The sequence below is a fragment of the Poecilia latipinna genome, unplaced genomic scaffold, assembly GCF_001443285.1.
Source record: "Poecilia latipinna isolate Pla-1442-1.1 unplaced genomic scaffold, P_latipinna-1.0 Scaffold1895, whole genome shotgun sequence".
In the NCBI taxonomy this organism is placed as follows: domain Eukaryota; kingdom Metazoa; phylum Chordata; class Actinopteri; order Cyprinodontiformes; family Poeciliidae; genus Poecilia; species Poecilia latipinna.
The window spans coordinates 83280-93160 of record NW_015114511.1 but is presented as its reverse complement, the minus strand read 5'-3'; positions in this window follow the sequence as shown (position 1 = coordinate 93160).

The following is a 9881-nucleotide window of genomic DNA, read 5'->3' as shown; positions in this document are numbered from 1 at the left end:
TAATTGGCCTCTCCAAATTGTCCCTAGGTATGAATGTGTGTGTGCATGGTTGTTTGTCTCCGCGTTCCCCTGCGACAGACTGGCGACCTGTCCAGGGTGTACCCTGCCTCTCACCTGGAACGATAGCTGGAGATAGGCACCATCACCCCTCCCGACCCCACTGAGGGACAAGGGTGTAAAGAAAATAGATGGATGGATCTTTCTGATGCCACTTTTAGGAACCACATAGGTCCTGTGTCTCGCAAGCCGCATGTTAGCAATTTAGTTGTGTCAATCTAAAACTCTGACATCAGGTGACCTGGATGTTAATTCTTCAGATATTTCCCTACAGTTTTTTAGGATATACTTTAGTTGAAATTTACATTTTGATTCCTAATGAAAGTGCACATATACTGAGTTTAACCTACAAACATAATCAGTACAACACTCCTAAGAATGGCTGTAAACTGCATAATGACAGAGCGTTGTTGTGATGACGTGCTGAAGGCGGAGTGTCAGAATACAGACCTCTACAAGAAATCCTTCTTGCCAACAGCCATCACCATTTTCAATAACTCTTTGAAGAATCTGAATTAATGAGCTACGACATGTAATTTCCCTTTGGGATTAAAAAAGTATTTCTGAATTTAAATTTGGTATGAAGTACATTCATACAAATTTGCAGCATTACAAAGGGTTTTGTAGTACTGCGATTTATTCCTATATAAATGGTGCAACCCTAATACATGACGCCATATTGTTTCATGAAAGAAGAGTCTTACTTGTCGAGCTCCTCCTAAGAAGCTAAAATTGTATAGACATTTTCCATGAAATGGTCATGAATTTGAAATTTTATTAATTGTGAGACTGAGATGGAGCATCTGGGTTTCCTGCAATTTCTCTGAACATGCTTGGAGGTTGGGGTGAGTCTGCTGCAACGTCAACTCCTGGGGAGATTCTCATGATAAAACCGTTCAATTAGTTCAATAATGGACACCAAACCAGTCTGGCCTTACAGTATTTCCCAAATCTAAGTGCCACATCACTTACTTCTCCAACATAATTGCTGATATAATTTATTCCTGTCATTGAGTTAACAGCAATCTTGATGGCACAGGAGCAGATATTTTGACAAATTTCTGTGGAGCTAGTTACCTTTGCTGCTAGTGAGCTAACCCAAGCATTTAATTGCCAACATATAGTTGCTTCACACACTACTAATTTCTGTATTTGCATTATGGTTGGATAAATATGTGATATTCTGTTTGCTTGAGGTTGTGTGTGTCTAATTATACATAGAGAACAGGCGAGAAACAGATTTTATTGTTTGTGTATCACCCTTATGTACAACAAACCAACAAAAAGTCAGTTTTGGAAAAAAAATAAAGGTAAAAAGACAGTAAGCTTAGAAAGGAAGAGGTGAGGACTTAGATTTTATAGTTATGTTAGGGCTGAGTGGATTTCTATGTTAGAGTCGGACCATTTTAGAGACAGAAGTCTCTCAAACATCAGAGATGGTCCCATGACCGCGCGCTGACTTCACACACCTCCCTTCTTGACGACAGCATCTGGGGCATGTCATCTCGTGCATTGCCACATTTCAGTTTTGGGCCAATGCATAACCCAGATGAATATAAGTGTTCGCCGAGGAAAAGTCATGTTCTGATGTAATTATCATCTATTGCTTCCTGTAATCGCATCAGATCTCTTTTGAACAATAATCTCATGTTGAGCGTCTGGAAGTGGAGCCCTCCTCCCTGTTTATTGTTCTCCACTCCGGTAAAGCACAATTCAATTGAGGAGTCTGCTATTAGATTTTTAGCTCTGTAGAATAACCCGAAATCGTATTTTTGCTGGAAATTATCAATACATCTTGGAGAACAAAAGGAAGAAGACACAGAGCAAAAGTAGACCCTGGGTAGAGAGAGGAGGGATGTAATACAGCAGATGAAAGATGAGCAGGAGTAGAATAAAAGACTTTCACCAACTGGAGAAGGGCTTTATTGACATGCCAGGGTCAGATGTATATGCTACAGTTTGCAAATCACATCAAAACTGTAAAACACTGCTCTTCCACAGTAGACACTTTATTGTGTGTCTGGTAAATGTGGTAAGTAAGTGGGTACATACTGAAATGAGGAAAGGAGGAAGTGTACAGTTGAAGAAAACATCAACAGAAGCCCTGCAAACAATAAAAATCGAAAACATTTGTTTTTGTGCTCTGGAATATTACATTAACACTTTCCTAAATTTAGAAAAGCACTATAGACATGCCAGACAAGGAAATCTTTCAACATCTAATGAGACACAAAAGTAATGTAGAATCAGCAACAGTTCATAGTGGCCAATGAGCAAAAACATACAGAAAGAGGCAAGAAAACTAGAACTAGAAAAACTGAAGGAAATATTGTCATTGAGATTTAACATTATGTTTGTAAATGTTACCAGAATGTGAACTTTGACAATTTGAACTCCAAAGTTCCTGCAGTTTGCATTGAGGTCATGTTCCAAGTTGGGAGAGAATCAAGTTTCAGAATAGTTACAAATCTAAATAAAACTACAAATATTGACAAGAAATGTTTGACCAAAACATTAAAAAAAAAAAAAAAGGGATGCAAATACTTTTGCTTTGCAAAAGTATTTGCATCCCTTGAATCTTTTTCATATTTGTTCACACTGCAGCCACAAACTTCTGTGTTTTACTGAGATTCTGATTGACTTCAATTAAGTTTATTTATTTATAATCAACTTACAGTAAATGTTGTCCCACTCCACTTTTAATTTAATTTAATACAAACAGATCTAATTTATAGCCATAAATAAACAGAAAAACATCCAATTGCATAAAGCAAATGAAAGTCAGTACATTCCAGTTCAATACTAGTTATTAAACAGTGAAGTGTTGTTTATTAATCTAACTGGCAAAACATTTTCTCTTCAAGTAAATGCATACAATTAAATCTTTGGTTTGTCTGCAACTCCTCACGCAGTCTGCAACTCTTTCTACAGTAGAAAGATGATTGCTAACCTTGTAGCAGTCGTTCACATGTGGCAACAGTGGAAAGGAAAATGCCATTTTATCCAAAAAAACATTTTCAATAATGGCTTTCCTCTGGTCCTTCTTTCCAGAATGACCAGACTTGAGAGGTGGATGAAAAATAGATTCCCCTCTCTGAGATACAGATCTCTGCAGATTCTCCAGAGTTGCAACTCCCCTCTTGGCTGATTCTCTCATCAACACTTTACTTACACCGACCCATATGAACAAGCATTCCACCAGTCCTTAAATGCAGCATGTATGGATCTACGAGAACCTGGCAGATGGTGAAAAGTTTGCTGTCTGTCTCAAAAACTTACATGCAAATGCAATTTGGTCCAGGTATGTAAGGTCGATTGTGCGTATATGTTTTACATTTTTCAAGCACATTGGATGAAATGTCTTAGTTCAAATGTTGAAGTCTGAAGAAAATTATTCCTCTAATAAATTTGTAATGCATTTTGTTGTAGAGCTGTTTTGAACATGTTAAGCTTTGTGTAAGTTTAAGGATATTAAGCTATATTTGTAGCTACCTAAAGTTTTACAAAAATGTTTTTATTTCACTCATATTTGTAGCTACTCCAGGGTTGGTTTCACTAGATAATCAAGAGTTTACTTTTACAAAAACAGCTAAGGCCATCAGATGTGGAGTGACAACAGGATGCTGAAGGCCTGGATGCTCCAACATGTGTTATAAACAAACCACAGCTCCCTTCTCTGGCTAACTTTCTGAAAAATACCAGATGATTTAACATCTTCACTGGCTAATGGGCTCAGTTTGAAAAAAAAAGAGCCTTGCATATGTCTTCAGCATCTAATGTAAACTGCACTCAAAATCAGCAATTACAAAGTGCTTTACTAAGTGCAGGCAGGAGGCACTAAAAGAACTGAAGTGAAAACATTACAAGCCAACATCAGCTGATCTTACATCTTATTATAGCCAGAGTGGTTTTCTCTCAAGTACCTCCAACCAAAAATGTTATCTGAGATGGTGCAGATCTATGGATCTCTCTCTTCAGATGAGGATAACTCACCTGACAACGGAAGAATGTGTGGCTGAGCAGAGTAAGCCAGCAGAAATAAAACTGAAAGAACCACTGAATCATCTTCAAACTCCTGGATGGTTTTATCTCATCCTTTGATGAGTCATGAACTCCACTATAATTTGGTGTTTCACATCAGCTGTCCTCCTGTAAGTAACAGTAAATTAATTAATTCAATTAGAAGGTGCATTACAGTGAAGAAAAGTAGTACTACAGTATCTGGTCATAAATTAAATCTTAAAATGTACATGATGCTTTTACAACTTTTTAAAATTGATTATTGGTGGTTAGCACAAAGTGAAAAACACACTGTTTATTTGTATTACTATGCTTTTTCTAAACATATTAAAAATACCAACCTGTTGACAATTATTACAGTTTTCATTTATATAACAGTTAATAAACCATGAATATAAAATTCTGCTTTACATGGCTCTTTTATGCAGCTTAGTGTTTTCTTGTAAGAAAATTAATTTACTACATTTAAAATAAAATAAAAATATTAGTTTTATTCTGATATATGCTATACACATATCAGAATATATGTATTCTGATACATCACTTATAATAATCTAATTATAATGAAAAACAGTTAGAGTAACTTTAATAAAAGTTTTTTTAAAGATATCCCAAATAGGACAGGAATTGCATTTTGATGCTCTGTGAGATTAAAATCAAATCCATAAACATTTTTTTGTGATATTTGCCCCTTTGAGTAAAAATTTTTTTTTTTTTTTTTTTTTTTTTTGCAAGGAACTTTGACGGCCTGTACTTATTTTCTTGTATCGCTGATGTTAACACGTCAAATAGTTTAAACTAAATGTTTGGCATCTATGTTAATTATTTATCATTGTTTATCATCACACAATTAAATGAGTGATGTTATTTTGATTTAAAAAAATAAATTAACTGTTTTTTATATTTTAGGTAAATTTTGTCAGGGAAGTCCAACACTACAAAATAAAAATGATATTTTGATAATAATGCAGATCACACACTGTGTGTATTTGACTATTCTTTACAAGTAAAGACTGATTGGGAGCGAGAAATTTGCTCACCTGCTTCTGTCGCTTCAGGATGTTGAGGACGTTCAGGCAGGAAGACTGGACGAGCTCCCCGCCTCCCTCAGCAGCCATCCATCCATCCAGCCAGCTCTCCTGAGTCACTTTTCATAATTATTGAATTACATTCCTGGCAACCCATTAAGCAGGACATTCTCTTCTTAACCACCTGCTCTTCCCCCCTCCTCCACCCCATTTTACGCCATCAATCTTTCAGCGTTACCGGAGCCCCTAAAAGCTTTCTGACTGCTCTATAATGGGGGACAGCGCGGGGTCAGGGGGTGCTGCTGGACTGTGTGCTCAGGAGCAGTGATGCCTCAGCATTCTGGAGGGGAGCGAGGCAAAGGGACGGGTCGCCGCGGTGGTGTGAGGGGGCACGGGGGTCACTCTGCTATGTGGCTCGAATAGGTCACTGACTGGACCTTTGGCTGGAAACAAAAGGAAGAAAAGAAATATAGTTTATATGACTTTGTGCATATGTGCTGTTGTTCTCTTTAAACGAAACTAACACTCAGTAGATTTCTTTTTTGCGATAATGGGCTGTAATTTATTCTTCCAGGTGAGGAAAGCTTTCCTCCGTCTACCTCAGCTGGTGATTCACTACATTTCCCAGAATTCCTGCTGTCTTTGAGAAAGAAATATGGATGAAGATTGAATCTGCTGCAGTAGTTGGAGGATTTATGACCACTCTCTCATGTTAGGTTAAAAATGACGGAGATAAATCTTTAGGAAATGATATTCTTTTTTCCTTGTGTACTTTCAGCCTGTAGCTTTATGCATGTGTGCTGACTCTCACCACTTCTAGAGGGACTCCTAAAGGGCACTCCCACTACAATGCAGTATTGATTCAAGGTAGATCATATTTTCCCTGGTAAATAAAGTATGTTAAACCAGCAAAAAAAACAAAACAAACTATTTTATTGAATATGTTCTGTTTTCTATTATTGTCTTATCTTCTCTCTTATCTAATCCTCCAATACAAACTGTAGATAACCTTTGCACAGACTCCCAGTTTAAAAACCTAAATGATCATTTTCAGTTTGTGATTTCAGCTGAAATTGTTACCAAATGTTTTTGATACAAAATGTGGTCTCCTGAACCGCTGGCAGGAAAATATGAATCATTTTACAAGGTGTCAGTTTGCAAAGCTTTTACAGATTTCTCCTATTAACATAAAACATAACAGCTGGTGGGTTTTACACTTTATGCTACAGCATTGTTAATAATAATACTCTTTTTTTCATCATACATAATAAACAGCAAGTTGATTTATACTGTCCTGAAAAGTAAAGTGAGATTTTAGAAAATAAAAATAGTTGTCTTCAGTTGAAGTGTATCAGAAATTTTACTCAATGAACTTGAGTTGAGCCATTTTCTAACCTCAAATATCGTTTTATGAAATGGATTTCTTCTGAATGCACCAAACATTCCTCATGCTTCAGCAAACTTTTCTTTATTTGGTTGACCTCATGCCCTCTGGAACAGGGCGGCCGGACAGTTGGCCCAAAATCCATTTATTTTCCTTTAGTAACATGTTCAACAAAGGACCTGATAAATTGAGCTGTGATTAATTAAGATAAATAATACCAGTTGACTGATTAACTTTTACCAATCAGCCACGAATGAAGCCATTTCAGAAAATGTATTCTTATGTATTTAATTTAAAAAAAACATCTAATTCAAGATAAAGAGAAAAATATGGAGTTTTATGATAATTATTCAAAAAATTATAGTCTTTATATGTCTTGAACTTTTCTCAATTCGTCACATTATCACATACTTTTGCGTTTTCCTTTGGATATAATCTGATAAATCAACACAAATAAGTGTGAAGGGGAAAGAAAATTATTTTTGGCTTTCATTTTTTTAAAAATAAGAGCAGTTTTCAGTAGTTTGAGGGTTTTTTTCAGATCTCTGAGTTTAAACCTTGAAGATCCATCTATCACTGAAATTACAATTCCATGTCTTATGTTGCTTCTAGCTTTTTACATCTGTAGCACAACATTTCTTTGCCAATTCTTCTTTCCATAGCAGTTCAATGTCAATCAGGTTGGATAAAGAGCATCTATGAGGTTAATTTTCAAGTCTTACCACAGATTCTAATGGGATTTAGATTTTGTTTGGTTGTTATTAAAGGAGAGTCTGCTTTAAGCTAAACCACTGCATTGTATTTGTGGCTGCATGTTTATTGTTATTGTTTTTGCTTCAAGGTGAATTTCCTCCCCTATTTAAACTCTTCAACAGCTTCCAACCCCAGTAGGGACAAAGAAAATGGATGGATGGATGGATGGATGGATGGATGGATGGATGGATGGATGGATGGATGGATGGATGGATGGATGGATGGATGGATGACAACTTCCAACAGCTTATATTCCATGGCTGCCATGTATATTCAGCTCCTTCCATCTACCTTTCAACTCTATTCAACTTCCCTGTTCCTGCTGAAGAAACCCAAAATGATTTTTTTCTCATCTTTCTTCCTTTCTCCTTGGCTCTGCATGATGTCTTCCATAAATACCAAACTTGTAGAGCAAAAAATTAAAACCATTACTTCCATTCCACTGTAGAACCATGTGCCACATGCAGTGTGTTGGGCTACAATTCAAAAACTAAGTAAAATACATTGGAGTTTGTGGCTGTGATGTAAACAAATCTCTCACTGCTTAACCAAATAATCCCAAAGGTCAACAGCTCAGCAGGAGACACAAACCTTTAATTTATGCTTAAACTGGGTGGATACACTACTATGAGTCCACATCTTCAAATAAACACAACAAACATATAACTGTATGATGTTTTTATCTTTAAATTGCCATTGCACACAATTCTCAGTTCTCCAGAATTTATGTTCTATTGCAGTTTGGCATTATTTAATAAAAGTGTTCATATAAATTAAAGAATAAGTAATAAAAAAAATTCTAAACAAAACTTTAGCCCACATGACTTTGAGATAAATTACGTATTTTATGGGTGTATTGAATGAGTTTACAGAAAGACTGCACCACATTATTTTCCACTGTTCTTACTACTACTGGATTATACCTCAGCTGGAGATCAATGGTAAATCATTTATTTACCTTTACTGGAGCTATGATAACATTTAGGTTCTGTACAGGTTATAAAATACTAAAGAGACTTCTAGATAAAATGCTAGAAAGTAAACATAGGGCACACAGAACTGATTCTTTTGAAATTAAATCTATCAACTCAGTTTATAATGCACCCACCTGGTGTTAAAGTGGCTCTGTGACTCATGTTGCAACAGTTCTTCCTTCATCAGTCATCACATGAACACCGGGAACATCATGCAGGGCCTTCTGGTATTTTGCCTTGCATTGCTTTTTTCACTGTGATCTCCAGGAGACTCCAGTCAAGTCGATATTAAGTGAATAGTAAGGTTAGCTTTGTCTTTACCCTGCTGGCTTATTGACTCACCTGTCAATACCACTGCAGGCAAAATCTATAAGACCTCCGAATGTTAGCTCAACATTTTTTTGTATGTTCCATGTCTGTACATGGCTTTAAATGTCTTTCAAAATAGTTAAATGAGATGTAATGCTTCACCTCACAGCATGATGTTCATTACCTAATGCTCAGATCCCAACACATATTATTCATCTTTGACAGCTTGAACACTTTGCATAAAGCACACACTCTTAAACACACAGATGGAGCCCCCTCTCTCTGAGGACACACACTGATGTAATGCATTACCTGAGTAGAAACAGCTAACCTTGTTCAAGCCGAGTATACACCAAAACTTCACTGCATCTAAACTAAATCCCTTTCCTGGACCCTCTGTAGAGATATTTCAGTTTCAGTTTTGGCTCCATGTTGGTTTAGTAAATAATGACAGTATGTAGTGTAAATCTGACCTGTAAATGACTGAAAACCATTGCTCAACTATTTTTTAACATTACAATACAATAAACTAACATTCTGGGAACAAACTGTTCCGCTGCTCAAATGCGTAGAAGCTGCATACAAAAGTCACCTTGGAAGCTACACTTTATCATAAGCCACACATAAGCATGCACATTCAGGGCGTATGAGTAATGAACAACCTTAATAACACCTCCAAGTTTTCCTCTTGTTCTCTCTGCTGGCTGTTTAAATTCACATCCCCCTTTAACGTCTCTCTAATCTGATTACTGCTGGGCTAATGGCTCTCCTTCTGCTCCTCCCAGACGCTCTGCCCAGACCTCGGAAAACACACACAGAGGCAAACAAACCAACACTGGCTGTTCGGGGCGAATGCTGGTGCAGAGACGGTACATCTGCAAAGTAAGGCCGAGGGAAAAGAGCTGAGGGATAGAGAAAATAAAAGAAGTTGGTGTTTATATGCATATGGGTGAGTGTTTCTAGGGGTGAGGAGGGAGACGGGGAGTAGACCAGGAGCATCTCACTCCGAAAGCCTCTCCCTTCACTCTCCCTTTCTCTGCCTCCCCCCTCCCTTTAGCAAATCTATAGGGAGGGAAGGCAGAGACAGGTGCATTTCTCCACAAATTGAGTTAGCCAAGACATGCCACATCCAATTGGACTAAATTGATGTGAGAGTTTGTGATGTCTGCCGTGGGTATTACAGCAAAGGTCAGTGTGCCGAGACAATGACATCAATCTGGTCCACGTGGCCGAGTGCTGGGCCCCCACCAGCCCCGTGATTCAGATGCAAACCTGCAAACACAAGCAGAGGGATGGAGAGGGGCGGGATGAATGCTGATTGCAAACTGGTGGGCATTTTGTGATTGCATTTAAACG